Source organism: Anomaloglossus baeobatrachus, chromosome 12 (assembly GCF_048569485.1).
Source record: "Anomaloglossus baeobatrachus isolate aAnoBae1 chromosome 12, aAnoBae1.hap1, whole genome shotgun sequence".
Lineage (NCBI taxonomy): Eukaryota > Metazoa > Chordata > Amphibia > Anura > Aromobatidae > Anomaloglossus > Anomaloglossus baeobatrachus.
In genome coordinates, this window is record NC_134364.1 from 107,322,571 (window position 1) to 107,339,637 (window position 17,067).

Consider the following 17,067-nt stretch of genomic DNA (forward strand, 5'->3'; position numbering starts at 1 on the left):
AATTCCACAAGTAACAGGGCTGTGGCATTGCAGTGGTCTGCCAGCCAATCCCTGCATGAGGGCTGGCTGTAAAAAGAGCGCCAACATGAAGACCACGAGTACAGCACGAGTATCGCGAGATTACTCGGTCCCCGCCGAGTAGCCCGAGTACAGTGATACTCGTGCGAGTACCGAGTAGTAACAAGCATGCTCGCTCATCACTACTCATCACTCAAAGAACACCATCTCCACAGTGAAACATGGTGGTAGTATTATGCTGTAGGGATGTTTTTTGGCTGCAGTGGCAATGGTCTGAGTGTAGGGGAAGATGGATGGTGTGAAATACAAGGCATATTCTTGAGCAAAACCTGTTTCAGGCTATGTGCGCATGCTGTGGATTTACGGCCGATTTTAACGCGGATTTGCCATGGATTTGCTGCAGAAAATGTTTCTAACATTTCTGCAGTCATTCCCCAGCAAAACCTAAGGGTATAAGAAAATGCTGTGCGCACACTGCGTTTTTTTATACCTGCGGATTTACCCGCGGAATTTCCGTTGCGGAATTAATGTGCATGTCACTTTTTTCTGCAGGTACCTTTGGTTTTTGCCATAGATAATGGTAAACATAAGCAGTGACAAACTTGTGGAAAAACCAAGGCAAATCTGCACCAAACCGTGGCAAAACTAGATGCAGACTTCGTTGAGGTTTTGGTGCGAATCTTTACCGCAGGTGTGGGATTTTTTCGGAGAGTCCGGTTTTTCCTTAAGAAAAAGTTAATTTCTAGTGCGCACATGGCCTCAGTCTCAGTGATTTGAGACTGGGCGGAGGTTCACCTTATAACGATATAATGACCCAAAGCATACTGCTAAAGCAACACTTGAGTGGGTTCAGATGAAATGTGTAGTAAATGTATTGGAGTGGCCTAGTAAAAGCCCAAACCTTAATCCAGTTGGGAATCTGTAGTCAGACTTGAAGATTGACAATGAGATTTATCTGATTATCAGCTATGGGTGGGTCTCCGATCCTGCCATGGCTGTTAGCGGCACATGTCAGCTGATCAGATGGGCCGACATGTGAAAGGAGAGATGTGTGCTTGCCATGCAAAGGCAGGGACAAGACCTTGAAGGTATCAGTATGTCCAAAGTTGTGAAGGGGTTAAAAAAAACCCTCTTTAAATTCTACTGTATATATAATTGCTAAGTGAGCATTTCCTGAAACAAAAGGTCATAGAATTATATTTCTAACATTGGAACTTTTTATATTTAAACAGAATGAAGTTGAGTCTGCAGATTTTGCACTTTTACTGTTCTTGTATCTGTTTCTTGCTAATAAAAAACCTCCAAAATATACTTGGAACAGCATTGGGCGCATGCAGACTTCCTAATGAGGACATCACCGGGTACTCGCAGGAAGGTGACATCACTCTTGGAGGACTCTTTGCTGTCCACTTGGATGTAGAATATCCAAAAGTCGAATTCCAAGAACAACCACCATCTCTCATATGCACCACGTAGGTATTTCATAGATTTGTAAGACCATAAAAATAAGAATACTGCTTTATAAAATTAATAGTAACCTAAGTGACGAACATTCAAGCCTAGACAAGTTATCACCTATATAGAAAGTACATGATAGAATGGTTTGGGTTTAAGGGTTAAAAATCCCATCAATATTTATCTGCATCCAAAATAATATAACCAGGAGACATTTAATGGTGAAATAGGTGGCTGATGTGCCCTGCTGCTCCCTCCAAAACTTTAATACTGTCAGGTTTTTTCAATGTTATAGCCTTGATTGGAGAAGTGGTGCTTATGAGCCGGTCAGAAAATTAAAGTACTCCTCTTTGTAATCTTGCAGTCTACGGAAAATGGGGAAAAAATGACCCCAATCTTTTGCACAGTGGAGTGTCATTTGTATATACAGTGGGTAAAATAAACATTTGATACACTGCCAATGTTGCAAGTTTTCCCACCTACAAAAGATGGCAAGGTCTGTAATATATTTCATAGGTATACTTCAACTGTGACAGACACAAGCCAAAGAAATTCCAAAAAATCACATTGTATGATTTTGAAATAATTAATTTGCATTTTATTGCATGAAATAAGTATTTGATACAATAAAAAAAGAACTTAACCTTTGCAATTACAGAGGTCAGATGTTTCTGGAAGCTCTTGACCAAGTTTGCATACACTGCAACATGGATTTTGGCGACTCCTCCTTACAGATCTTCTCCAGATCTTTTGGGCTTCAGGGTTGCTGCTCAGCAATGTTGAGTTTCAGCTCCGACAAAGGTTTTCTATTGAGTTCCTGTCTGGAGACTGGCTATACCACTCCAAAACCCTGAAATAGTTTTTACGAAGCCGCTCCCTAATTGACCTGGGTGTGTGTTTTGGGTCATTATCATGCTGGAAGATCCAGCCATGACCCATTTTCAATGCTCTTACTGAGAGAAGAAGGTGGTTGGCCAAAATCTTGAAATACATGACCCCATTTATCCTCTCTTCAATGGGGCGCAGTTGTAGCACCCCACGGGGCAGGCGGTTAACCTACTCGTCGCTGGACCGTCAACTATCGCTTGTCATGGGTGGCCTTGCCCGGCTCCATTGCCCCGAGGCATACAGGAGATGGCTGGGGGATAGGATGATGGGGGGTATTGGTGAGGTGTTTGTGATGACGCCACCTGTGGTATGCGGCCAGGGAATGGGCCACCGCTTAGGGTGGGTGGTATTGCTCCCCACAAGTGAAGCGGGCCCCAGGGAGGATCATGAGGGGAGTCGTAATGGCGGCTCAGAGCGACAGTACCGGTAATAAAGAGTCAGAGTCTATAGCTGCGGTTTCAGGTTGTTTACTCTCTTTTGTACGATGCCGCTCACCCAGGTTATACCAGTCAATTGCTATGATAGGCTCCATCGAACCCAAACCTATTAGAGATCAATCCAGTTTGGTGTTCTGTGGGTCTCCTCATTGTAACGCCTGTCTGTGGATCCCAAGGCTTGAAGCTACGAGGGGACCCTGTGTTTCACAAAATGTATTCTTGTCCCTATATGCAGGTGCCGCGGTTCTGATGTGGGGTCCGGCTTGATGCGAGACCCCGGATCCTATATGGCACTGTGCTGTCGGTGCTGTGTGGTCAGGGAAGCTTGAAACTTTCCCCGCCCAGGCAGATTCTGGAAAACCAACGTGAAGTATGATCTTCCCTAGAGTCCTGCCACCCTATATGGCGTCGGGTCCAAGGGGAGCAGAGATCACTCTCCCCATGGCAACTGTGTGAACTTTCTCCTCCTTCCCACCGGAGCACCCCTGAGATGCGACTGCTCCCTTCCTCTCCTGCTGGAGAACTCTCCAACTGTTGTGTTGGCTCCTGACTCCCCGTGCTGGCTGCTCATCCTCCCTCACAGGTCCTAAGCTAGTGGGACTTGGGCCCCTGTTGAGGGCATCCTGTAAATGCCTCTCTGTTGGCGACCCCTTTAATACCCTACCCTAGCCCAAATTCCAGTAGGGCAATCTGGTGTGTATTTGAGTGTGTAATGTGGTGAAACCAGGACTGATCTCTTCAGGATCCGGGTTTAGCCTTACACACAAATTTGTGTGCAATACTCTGTGGCAACTGAAGCCTCAGGGGCGTCACACAGTTATTATCTATACTTTGCAGAAAAGCACCCCAAAGTATGATGTTTACACCCCCATACTTCACGGTTGGGATAGTAATCTTGGGGTTGTACGCAACCTTCTTTTTCCTCCAAACACGCAGAGAGGAGTTGATACCAAAAGGTTCCATTTTAGTCTCATCTGACCATTTGACTTTCTCCCATGCATCCTCTGGGCCATCCAAGATCTTTGTTGGTGAACTTAAATTGGGCATGGATTTGTGCCGGCATGAGCATTGAGGCCTTTCATGCTGTGCAGGAATTTAGTCCATGATGGTGTAGTGTGTGACAACATAGGTAAAGATGGTTGACCTCTGGGAGATCAACATCCAACACCGCAGAGATACTATCACGTGTTTCTCAACGCAGTGAAACTAGAACAAGGCCCCCTAGGAAAATATGCAAAACAAGAATGCCGCGGAGACACCATCACATGTTGCTCAGCGCTGGCAGGAAACTAGCCAGGTCTTTCACCGGGAAGGAAAAACTACGGGAAGGGCAGTCTCCAGTCAAGGAAATCGCGTATACCAAAACATGGTATCCATCCACAGACAGCTGTTTCAGGGTATTTGCCCCTCATCAGTGTGGAGTAAGAAACTGGCTAGTGGGAGCAATGCCTAGTAGAGGACTACATAGGTAAGAATGGTTAACCTCGGGGAGATCAACATCCAACACCTCGGAGATACCATCACGTGTTTCTCAACGCAGTGACACTAGAATAAGGCCCCCTGGAAAAATATGCAAAACAAGAATGCCGTGGAGACACCATCACATGTTTCTGGGGATGGATACCATGTTTTGGTATAGGCGGTTTCCTTGACTGGAGACTGCCCTTTTCATAGTTTAATCCATGACGGTGTAGTGTGTGACTAACCATAATTTTTGAAACTGTGATCCCAGCTCTTTAAAGGTCATTGACAAGGCCCTCCTGTGCAGTTATGGGGTGATTCCTGTCCTTTCTCAGAATTATCCTTACCCCACAAGGCGAGAACTTGAATGGGGCCTCAGACCAAGTAAGATTGACATACAACTTGATTTTCTTCCATTTTCTAATAATTGCACCAACAGTTGTCGCCTTCTCACTAAGCTGCTTGCCTATTGTCCTGTAGCCCATCCAAGGTTTGTGAAGGCCTACAATTTTGTCCCTGGTGTCCTTAGACAGCTCTTTGATCTTGGCCATAAAGGAGAGGTTGGAGTGTGATTGATTGAGTTTGTGGACAGGTGTTTTTTATACAGGTAACGAGTTCAATAAGATGCAATTAATACAGGTGATGAGTGCAGAGTAGGAGGGCTTTTTAAAGAAAAAAAAAACGGCCTATGAGACAGAATTCTTGCTGGTTGGTAGGTAATCAAATACATATTTCATGCATCTTAACTATTTAAAAATCATACAATGTAATTTCCTTGATTTTTGGGGGGATTTTTGTCTACCACAGTTGAAGTTACCTACAATAACAATGGCAGACCTCTCCATTCTTTATAGGTGGGAAAACTTGCAAAATTGGCAGAGTATCAATTACTTATTTTCTCCACTGTAGGTGATAATTTTTCTTATCTTGGAATACCTCATCTAAAATCCAAAACTAAGAGATCACATCTTATATTACATTTCCTCTAGAGAGAAAATAAATAGACAATAGTAATCTCCAAGGGCAAAAAAAACTTAAAGGCTAACTGTATTTTAAGTAACTTTTTAGAATAAGGTGTCATATGTGTATGTGTTAGGGCCAGGTGGACGGGCAGACCCAGGAGGTGGATCCACTGGGCCGAACTCCTTGATGAAGGCAAGGGGTCCGGTAGCCGGAGCACTACGGGTAGCAGAACAGTCCGTGCACAAGAGTGGAATGGAGAAGTCCCTGGGACCACGGAGTCACTGATGGTAGTCCGGGTGACGGAGCTCAGGTTCGGAGGCCGAGATGTCGTCAGGCAGAGTCCGGAACCGATGGAGCGAGAGGACGGGTCACCACAGGGATCAGAGATGGTACGGACTGACGGGATGGCAGATAGTCAGCGTTCGGGAATCGGCAGGACCGGATGGCGAGGCAGGAGCGGCTCTAGACGAGAGATAGGTAAGTATGGCACAGAGACATAAGGAGACCTGACTCCTAGCTTGGGAAACACGAAGAACAGGCCCCGCTCACTTGGACACTAAACCCCTTTATACCCTGTACCTGTGTGTTCAATTTCCTGTCAGTGGACGCTGGCCCTTTAAGAAAGGGTCAATGACCGCGCGCGCGCCCTAATGCGCATGTGCGAGGCCCGGGTGCCAGAAGCCAGGGCAGGGAGTGGTGAGAAGGACGCAGGAGAGCCGGGCTGGGGCTGAGTAGCCGACGGGCGCCGGGAGCGGGGACCGGGCCGCCTGGAGACCGCAGGCAATGGAGGCTGGAGACCGGGGAGAGAAGCAGGGAAGCCGGGGAGCGTGGCAGGTGAGCCGGGGAGCAGAGCAGGGGACCCGGAGAGCGTGACAGTACCCCCCCCACCCCCCCTCCCCGCAACCGGGACAGGAAGGCACGGATCAGAGGAGTACCCACATTCTCCCGGGGCTCCCAGGACCTATCCTCAGGACCATACCCTGCCCAGTCTACCAGGAAGAACTGTCGGCCCCGTACGGTTTTCATGGCCACGATATCCCTTACCGCATAGATGTCATCATCGGCAATAGGAGGAGGAGCCGAACTGGCAGCAGCGGAGAAGGGACCAAGGACAACCGGCTTGAGCAGGGAGACGTGGAAGGAGTTGGGTATCCTCATCGTGGCCGGGAGCTGCAGTTTGTAGGAGACCTCATTGATCTTGCTGAGGACTTTAAACGGCCCGATGTAGCGAGGACCCAGCTTGTAGGATGGTAGCTTCAATCGGACGTACTTGGAAGCAAGCCAGACGAGATCTCCTGGAGAGAAACACGGAGGGTCCAGACGCCTCTTGTCTGCGTGTCTCTTCATCCGCAGGGAAGCACGTCCAAGGGACGCCTTGACAGAGTCCCAAATTGTTGAAAAGTCACGGGCTACGGCATCAGCAGCAGGGACATCCGAGAAAGAGGATACAGGTAATGGGACGGAGGGCTGAAGTCCGTAAACGACATGGAAGGGAGAGCTGGAGGAGGACTCACTGACATGGTGGTTATGGGAGAATTCAGCCCAAGGAAGAAGCGTGGACCAGTCGTCATGATGGGCGTTGACGTAGTGACGTAAGAAGGAGGTCAAGATCTGATTGACTCGTTCCACTTGGCCATTCGACTGAGGATGGTAGGCTGAAGAAAAGTCCAGAGTCACTCCCAGATGTTTGCAGAGGGCCCTCCAGAAGCGGGAGGTGAACTGATTTCCTCTGTCGGACACAATGTGTGATGGAAAGCCATACAAGCGGAAGATGTGTTGTATATAGGCGTCAGCGAGTTCCTGGGCAGAGGGCAGTCCAGCCCTAGGGACGAAATGAGCCATTTTGGAGAACCGATCCACCACGACCCATATGACTGTGTGTCCGGAGGACAGTGGCAAGTCCGTAATAAAGTCCATCGCAATGTGTTGCCACGGAACTGAGGGTATAGGCAGAGGCAGAAGACGGCCATATGGCAGATGTTTGGGCGTCTTATTCCTGGAACAAGAGGAGCAGGCTGAGACAAAAGAAGCGACGTCCGTGCGAAGGGATGGCCACCAGTAATGACGTACGATCGTACTCCATGTTCTCTTCTGACCAGCATGGCCGGCTGTTTTCGAGGCATGGCCCCAGTGCAACACTTTTTGCCTGTCAGTCTCAGAGACATAGGTCTTCCCAGGCGGTATCTGGGCCAGGGTGACAGGGGCCACCGGAATGATCTTACTAGGACAGATGATGGGCTGGGATGTCTCCTCCTGTTCCATGGGCAGGAATGACCTGGACAAAGCATCTGCGCGTACATTCTTGTCCGCAGGTCGGAAATGGAGCTGGAAATCGAACCTGGCAAAGAATAAGGACCACCTGGCTTGCCGTGGGTTCAGTCGCTGAGCGGACCGCAGGTATTCCAGGTTCTTGTGGTCCGTGTAAATGATCACGGGGTACACTGCTCCCTCTAGAAGATAGCGCCATTCCTCCAGAGCCAGTTTGACTGCCAATAGCTCTCGGTCACCGATGGTGTAGTTGCGTTCAGGCGCTGAGAAGCTCTTTGAGAAGAAACCGCAAGTCACCATCTTCCCGGAGGAGGACTTCTGCATGAGCACTGCTCCGGCTCCCGAGGAGGAGGCATCCACCTCCAAGGTGAATTGTCGGTTTAACTCCGGACGGTGTAGCACAGGGGAGGAGGCAAATGCCCGCTTCAGAGAGCCAAACGCGGCGTCGGCCGCAGGTGACCAGTCCTTTGGATTAGCCCACTTCTTGGTCAAGGCGGAGAGAGGAGCAGTCAGAGCCGAGAAGTGAGGAATGAACTGGCGGTAATAGTTTGCGAATCCCAGAAAGCATTGGATTGCCTTCAGTCCAGATGGAGGGGGCCAGTTGAGAATGGAAGAGACCTTCTGCGGATCCATCTGCAGTCCGGTATCGGAGATTACGTAACCCAGGAAGGGCAGAGAAGACTGCTCGAAGACACACTTCTCGTACTTGGCGTACAGACGATTTTCCCTCAGTCGTTGTAGTACCAGCTGCACGTTCTCTCTGTGGGTTTGGAGGTCCAGAGAAAAGACCAGGATGTCATCAAGATACACCACCACACAGACGTAGAGAAGGTCCCGGAACACGTCGTTCACCAATTCTTGAAAGACTGCTGGTGCGTTACACAGGCCGAAGGGCATCACACAGTATTCATAGTGCCCATCACGGGTATTGAACGCGGTCTTCCATTCGTCCCCAGAGCGGATGCGGACCAAGTTGTAGGCACCCCGAAGATCCAACTTGGTAAACACACGAGCTCCTCTAAGCCGATCAAACAATTCGGGGATGAGCGGCAGGGGGTATTTATTTTTCACGGTGATTTGGTTCAATCCCCGGTAGTCAATACATGGGCGTAGGTCGCCCTCTTTCTTCTTAACGAAGAAGAAGCCTGCTCCAGCAGGAGAGGAGGATCTCCGAATGAATCCCCTTGCCAGGTTCTCTGTGATGTAGGTAGACATGGCCCTTGTTTCGGCAGGAGACAGCGGATATATCCGTCCTCGAGGTGGTGTAGTTCCCGGGAGCAGGTCGATGGCACAATCGTAAGGACGATGTGGCGGCAGTACCTCTGACTCCTTTTTATCAAAGACGTCCGCGAAGGACCAATAGTCCGAGGGCAGTCCCGGTAGGGACTCTGGAACTGGAGGTCGTCGGATGGGTTGTATAGTCGTCAGACAGTTCTCGTGGCAAGAGGAGCCCCATCGGGTGATTTCACCAGTACCCCAGCTGACTGAGGGTTCGTGTGTCCGTAACCAGGGGAGTCCCAGCAGGATTTGATGGGACATGTGTGGGAGGACATAGAGAGCGATGTTCTCGGTGTGCAGGGCACCGATACGCAGTTCCACCGGCTTGGTGATCCACGAGATGGTGTCAGAGAGGGGTCTCCCATCCACAGAGGCAATCACTAGGGGTTTGTCGAGTGGAGTAACAGGCACCTGGTACTTGTCCACCGTGGCCTGCTGGATGAAATTGCCTGCTGCCCCGGAATCGAGGTACGCCTCGGCCGTGAACCGCGTCTCTCCCGTTGTCACTTGAACTGTCCACGTAACCGGGTCTGAGAGAGTCCCAGCACCTAGGGTGGCCTCTCCTACCAACCCTAGGCTTTGGAGTTTCCCGGCCTCTCTGGACAGGAGCGTAGAAGGTGTGTGCCCTCTCCGCAGTAGAAGCAGAGACCCTTGGCGAGCCGTTCTGCTCGGCGTTGTTCAGACTGCCGCAAACGGTCGATCTGCATGGGCTCGTGGACGGAGACACCAGATGACGTTGACTGAAGTACGGCGGGCTTCTGCGGAGGAGAGGAATGTCGTATCGGACGTCTCTCACGGGACACCTCTTTGGATCGTTCCTGAAAACGAAGATCCACTCGAGTTGCTAGCGTAATCAGGGCATCCAGGGTAGACGGCACGTCACGACCAGCCAGCTCATCTTTAATTCGACCCGAGAGACCTTCCCAGAAGGCGGCGGTTAGAGCCTCATTGTTCCACCCGAGTTCCGAAGCCAAGGTGCGAAAACGGATGGCATATTGACCCACCGTCAGAGTCCCCTGACGTAACCGGAGGAGAGATGAGGCAGACGCGGAGGCGCGTCCGGGCTCGTCAAAGGTGCCACGAAATGCCTGCAGGAACTCCTGGATGTTAGTGGTCACAGGGTCCTCCTTCTCCCACAAGGGGTTCATCCACGCCAGTGCCTCACCCTCTAGATGGGACATCATGAACGCGACCTTGGCTTGGTCGGAGGCAAACAAATGCGGCAGTTGCGTGAAATGGAGGGAGCATTGGTTTATGAATCCCCTGCAGGTCTTGGGATCTCCGGCGTACCGGGGCGGTGAGGCCAGACGAAGCCTGGAAGCATCCGAGGAGGCTGCCACGGGAGCTGGGGCCGTGGATCGTCCAGTGGAAGCTCGAGATGCTGAAGATGTAACCGACGCTTGTAGCGTGTTCAGGTGGGCGTCCACGGAAGACATAAAGTTCAGCATACGGGTCTGGATCTCACGCTGGCGTGTGAGTTCCTCTTGCAAGGCCGCTAGTGCTTCGGCAGGATCCATGGCCTGTTCTTACTGTTAGGGCCAGGTGGACGGGCAGACCCAGGAGGTGGATCCACTGGGCCGAACTCCTTGATGAAGGCAAGGGGTCCGGTAGCCGGAGCACTACGGGTAGCAGGACAGTCCGTGCACAAGAGTGGAATGGAGAAGTCCCTGGGACCACGGAGTCACTGATGGTAGTCCGGGTGACGGAGCTCAGGTTCGGAGGCCGAGATGTCGTCAGGCAGAGTCCGGAACCGATGGAGCGAGAGGACGGGTCACCACAGGGATCAGAGATGGTACGGACTGACGGGATGGCAGATAGTCAGCGTTTGGGAATCGGCAGGACCGGATGGCGAGGCAGGAGCGGCTCTAGACGAGAGATAGGTAAGTATGGCACAGAGACATAAGGAGACCTGACTCCTAGCTTGGGAAACACGAAGAACAGGCCCCGCCCACTTGGACACTAAACCCCTTTATACCCTGTACCTGTGTGTTCAATTTCCTGTCAGTGGACGCTGGCCCTTTAAGAAAGGGTCAATGACCGCGCGCGCGCCCTAATGCGCATGCGCGAGGCCCGGGTGCCAGAAGCCAGGGCAAGGAGCGGTGAGAAGGACGCAGGAGAGCCGGGCTGGGGCTGAGTAGCCGATGGGCGCCGGGAGCGGGGACCGGGCCGCCTGGAGACCGCAGGCAATGGAGGCTGGAGACCGGGGAGAGAAGCAGGGAAGCCGGGGAGCGTGGCAGGTGAGCCGGGGAGCAGAGCAGGGGACCCGGAGAGCGTGACAGTATGTGAGGAATAACACTACTTCTTCTATTATAGGATTTATTTTTTGCATTTTGGACTAGCTTTTTTTTAATTTTCAATTAAAGGGTGCTTTACACGCTACAATAAATCCTACGATGTGTCGGTGGGGTCACGTCGTAAGTGATGCACATCTGGCATCGTAAGTATGATTGTAGCGTGTAAAACCTCTGTGCAACTGCGATTGAACGAAAATCCGTTCATCGCATGCACGTCGTTCATTTCTCAAAGATTGAATGTGCGGTTGTGCAATGTTCCCGAGGCAGCACACATTGCAGTGTGTGACACCCCGGGAACATTGAACGACAGCTTACCTCCATCCGCGGCTCCCGCCAACAATGCGGAAGGAAGGAGGTGGGCGGGATGTTTACATCCCGCTCATCTCAGCCCCTCCGCTTCTATTGGCCGGCTGTCGCGTGACGTCGACGTCCCTCCCACTCCAGGAAGTGGATGTTCGCCGCCCACAGCGAGGTCGTATGGACGGGTAAGTACGTGTGACAGCTTTTAATCGATTGTGCGGCACGGTCAACAAATTGAACGTGCCGCACATCCGATGGGGGCGGGTCACATCGCATACAATATCATATGCAAAATTGAAAGGTGTAAAGCAGGCTTAACTCTGAGCTAGAGAAATGAGACAAGCTGTGTTTTTGCCGCCCATACACTGCACACGAGGGATTCATACTCTTTGTTTCTTACTTAGCACTCTAACATATGCAACAGAAGCATGGACGACATTTTTCAGCAGTACTGAGCAGTACAGATGTGTGTATATCTCTGGAGTTAGGTAAAAGACTTGTTGGAAAGCTCAGCATGGTCTCTATGTGACTATATGTAATTGTTTCATTCCTTCTACACTTTACCTTTCCAGAAAGCTTTATACAAGGTGTAACAGGACACCTCATTGTGCAGTGTGTCTTGTCTTGAGGAAGAAGCTGCTTTTTCAGAGTGAGTGATAATGTTCATGAGGCAGAGGGAGAAAATGTGACGGCTCTTAAGTGGGGAAGGAATGACTTTTCTATGATAAGATAGATTACAAACCTTCTTATATTCATTCGTACTAATTAGTGATGAGCGAGCATGCTTGTAACTACTCGGTACTCGCACGAGTATCGCTGTACTCGGGCTGCTCGGCGGGGACCGAGTAATCTCGCGATACTCGTGCTGTACTCGTGGTCTTCATCCCTGCATGTTGGCGCTCTTTTGAGAGCCAGCCCTCATGCAGGGATTGGCTGGCAGACCACTGCAATGCCACAGCCCTGTTAGTTGTGGAATTGCAGTGATTGGCCGGCCTGCACAGCGTGACCGAGCCTTTATACCGGCCGGCGCGCTGTGCTCTGCTCACAGCTATCCAGACAGTGAGTGCAGGGAGAGTGTCGCTGATTCAGGGAAAGCTTTGCGGCCCTTTATAGCTTTTTCAGTTGCAGGGCTGCAAACAGTGTGACCAAAAGTCCTTCTCAGGACTATTCTAGTTGTATACAGGCAGGCAGGGTATAGCCAGGTCGGAGTACAGTAGCAGAGTCCTTCTCAGGACTATTGTTGCTATATACAGGCAGGGTATAGCCAGGTCTGAATACAGGCTAGTGACCAGAAGAGTCCTTGTCAGGACTATTGTACCAGTATACAGGCAGGCAGGCAGGCAGGGTATATATAGCCATTCCTAGTGGTGACCGTATACCAGCCTTCATCATATCTGGGGCTGGTGTACACAGTGTAAAACAGTCCAGATAGTGTCTGACTTGTCTGTAATTGTCGCTCCCCAAAAAAACCTGTTAGGTTCTTATTGCGTCCGTGCTTGGTTTTTAAAACCGCACGTGTGTGCCTGTCGGTGGCAGCGTACAGGTGCACTTGTGTGCAATTTCCACAAACTTTGATATAACGCACAAGTAGTGAATATACACGTCAGCAGTGCACAGCATTGCAAAATGCGCAAGGGCATTGGCAAGGAACATGGAAGTGGACGTGATGGTGGTGCAGGCAGAGGCCGAGGTCGTGGGCAAGCTCTAATTTCGCCACAACAAAGGGCCACATCTACTCGCTCGCACGTCCTGTCCCAAATTCTTGGGGACCGCAGCAGTACACCGCTCTTGAACCAAGACCAGTGTCAACAGGTTGTTAGTTGGATAGCAGATAATGCTTCCAGTCAGATTGGCACCACCACAAACACTCTGTCTTCCACACGGTCAAGTGTCAGTAGCCGTGATACTGCACCGCACATTTCTGAACCTGATCCTCCTTCCTACCACCAGGCTGAGTACACGTCCTCCTCGGGCATTAATGATCCCACACTTGGACACTCGGAAGAGCTGTTCACGTTTCCATTCACACATTCTGGCCTCTCGCCAGCTCATATTGAAGTGGGTCATGAGGAGATCGTCTGTACAGATGGCCAAACATTTGAGCAGCCACGTTCTCACGAAGTTGGCAACGTGTCTCAACAAGTGGTGGACGATGATGAGACACAATTGTCAGGAAGTCAGGAGGAGGAGCAGGGTGCGGAAGAGGAAGACGACGTGGTGGATGATCCAGTAACTGCCCCAACCTGGCAGGAGGATATGCAGAGCGAGGACAGCAGTGCACAGGGGGGGGGAGGCGTAGCATCACAACAGGCAGTAAGAAGCAGGGTGGTGGCCCCAGGCAGAAGTCAGGCAACCGTTCCCCGGAACAACACGACGACACAAGGTGCCTGTACAAATGTTAGGTCTTCCCGAGTCTGGCAGTTTTTTAAGTTGGATCCAGATGATTCAAAAAAGGCCATTTGCAACACCTGCCGTGCCAGCATCAGCAGGGGTACCAAAACTAGCAGCCTGACCACCACCAGCATGATCAGGCACATGTCAGCCAAGCACCCGACTTTGTGGGAAGTACAACAGAGTCGAGGAGCAGTGCTTGCTGATGTCACTGCTACGTCTTCGCTGGTTGTGCATGCGAGCCAATCCCCTGTCCATGCTGCCTGCGAACAAGCCTCCTCCACTCCTGCACCTGCAGTTGCCTACGCAGAAAGAACACCATCATCAAGCACGTCCTTGTCCCAGCGCAGCGTTCAGTTATCCATTCAGCAAACCTTTGAACGCAGGCGCAAATACACTGCCAACACCCCACATGCCACAGTTCTAAATGCTAACATTTCGCGACTGCTTGCGCTGGAAATGTTGCCTTTTAGGCTGGTGGAGACAGAAGCATTCCGTGACCTGATGGCGGCAGCTGTCCCACGTTACTCGGCCCCCAGCCGCCACTATTTCTCCCGGTGTGCCGTCCCCGCGTTGCATAACCACGTGTCACAAAACATCACACGTGCCCTGAACAACGCTGTTTCACCCAAGGTCCACCTAACCACAGACACGTGGACAAGTGCTTGTGGGCAAGGCCGCTACATCTCGTTGACGGCACACTGGGTTAATATTGTGGAAGCTGGGACCCAGTCTGAGCGAGGGACGGAACACGTCCTTCCCAAACCAAGGTTTGCAGGCCCTACCTCAGTCAGTGTTTCACCCACACTCTACAGCTCCGGAATGTCATGCTCTTCAGCCTCCTCCTCCTCCTGCGCATCCTCATCCACTGTACCCTCCACACCAGTCACAAGCTGGAAGCACTGCAGCACTGCCTCGGCGAAGCGGCAACAGGCCGTGCTGAAGCTAATCTGCATAGGTGACAAACCCCACAATGCAGAAGAGCTGTGGACAGCTCTGAAACAGCAGGCAGATCACTGGCTCACACCTCTGAACCTAAAGCCAGGAAAGGTCGTGTGTGACAATGGCCGGAACCTGGTGGCGGCTTTGAGGCGAGGCCAGCTGACACATGTTCCATGCGTGGCCCATGTGCTCAACCTCGTGGTTCAGCGGTTTCTAAAGTCATACCCAGAGCTGTCTGATCTGCTGGTAAAAGTTCGCCGCCTGTCTGCACATTTTCGAAAGTCACCTACTGCTTCAGCCGGCCTTGCCGGCTTTCAGCGCAGTTTGCATCTTCCGGCTCACAGACTGGTGTGTGATGTCCCCACGCGTTGGAATTCAACTCTGCACATGTTGGTCAGGATATGTGAGCAGAAGAGGGCAGTTGTTGAGTACCTGCATCACCTAAGCCGTCGGGAAATGGTTCAAATTCCACACATAACACCTGAGGAGTGGAGATGGATGTCAGACCTATGTACCATCCTCCAAAACTTTGAGGACTCCACCAAGATGGTGAGTGGTGATGACGCCATTATTAGCGTCACCATACCGCTACTCTGCCTTCTAAAACGGTCTCTGCTGAAAAACAAACATGATGCATTGCAGGCGGAGCGCGATGAGTTGCAGCAAGAAACAGTAGTGGGTGTGGGTGATGATAACACACAGCCCAGCCTCGTCTCATCACAACGTGCAGTGGAGGACTATGACGAGGAGGAGGATGAAGACATGGAGCAACTCTCCGGCCAAATTGAGGATATGACATGCACACCAGTCATATCCTCGGTTCAGCGTGGCTGGCCAGAGGACAGGGTAGATGAGGAGGAGGAGGAGGAGGAGGAGGAGGACAGCATGTTCAGTCATCTTGTTGGTCAGGCTACTGAAGTCCTGGCTGTTAAGAGTCTGGCGCACATGGCTGACTTTATGGTAAGCTGCCTGTCTCGTGACCCTCGCGTTAAGAACATCTTGGCCGACAATCATTACTGGTTGGTAACACTGTTAGACCCACGCTACAAGGAGAACTTTTTGTCTCTTATTCCCGTGGAGGAGAGGTCAACCAAAATGCAGCAGTTCCGGAAGGCCATAGTCACGGAAGTAGGCAAAGCATTCCCCTCACAAAACGCTAGCGGCATAGGTCAGGAATCAGTGGACAACCGAGGCGTACAGCCGAGAGAGGCACAAGTCCAATCCGCCAGAGGTAGGGGAACAGTCTTTAAGATGTGGGACAGTTTTCTCAGCCCCTCACGTACCACAGCCCCTGAGGTGCGGGGTAGTGCCACAAGAAATCCTAAGTTTGCCCAGATGCTGAAGGAGTACCTTGCAGATCGAACAACTGTACTCCGACATTCCTCTGTGCCTTACAATTATTGGGTATCCAAGCTGGACACGTGGCATGAATTGGCTCTCTACGCCTTGGAAGTCCTGGCCTGCCCTGCTGCTAGCGTTTTGTCAGAGCGTGTTTTTAGTGCCGCAGGTGGAATCATTACAGATAAACGCACCCGCCTGTCAACTGAAAATGCTGACAGGCTGACTCTGATCAAGATGAACAAGGGTTGGATTGGGCCAGACTTCACCACACCACCAGCAAATGAGAGCGGAATTTAAAGTTTGCCATGTACCTCCACTCACCCATGGGTACACACTTCTGGACTTTGGATAATCGCTGGACTGCTCCTCCTTCTCCTCATGCGCCACCATGATGATGACCGTTACAAATTGCAATACTTAGGCCTTTGTTTCAGGTATACCCCCAGTGGTAAATTTTTTTGCCCATTCTTTGCAGAATGGACATTACAACGACAGGAGACCCGCTCCTTTGCAATGGGAACAATGTTTTGAGGCCCTCATGCACGTCTCTATCCAGGGACAACGTGGAGCCTCCCAATTTTTGGCTGCCCTGCCTAAGGGCTATACTATAATACACCCACTTCCTGACAATGGACACTTAATGTTTTGAGGCCCTCATGCACGTCTCTACCCAGGGACAACGTGGAGCCTCCCAATTTTTGGCTGCCCTGCCTAAGGGCTATACTATAATACACCCACTTCCTGACAATGGACACTTAATGTTTTGAGGCCCTCATGCACGTCTCTACCCAGGGACAACGTGGAGCCTCCCAATTTTTGGCTGCCCTGCCTAAGGGCTATACTACAATAGACCCACTTCCTTCCAATGGGCACTTCAGGTTTACAGGCCCTCATGCACGTCTCTACCCAGGGACAACGTGGAGCCTCCCAATTTTTGGCTGCCCTGCCTAAGGGCTATACTATAATACACCCACTTCCTGACAATGGACACTTCAGGTTTACAGGCCCTCATGCACGTCTCTACCCAGGGA

The 17,067-nt window shown here is 51.1% G+C and overlaps 1 protein-coding gene across 1 annotated transcript in view; it reads left to right on the forward strand.

Moving 5' to 3' along the window:
- The first annotated feature begins 1,356 nt into the window (after positions 1 to 1,356).
- LOC142257656 (extracellular calcium-sensing receptor-like) overlaps positions 1,357 to 17,067 on the forward strand; it is a 50,634-nt gene continuing 34,923 nt past the window's right edge. Inside the window, exon 1 of the mRNA XM_075329793.1 lies at positions 1,357 to 1,490. The gene's annotated coding sequence lies outside the window, so the exon portion shown is untranslated. The remainder of the gene's footprint in view (positions 1,491 to 17,067) is intronic.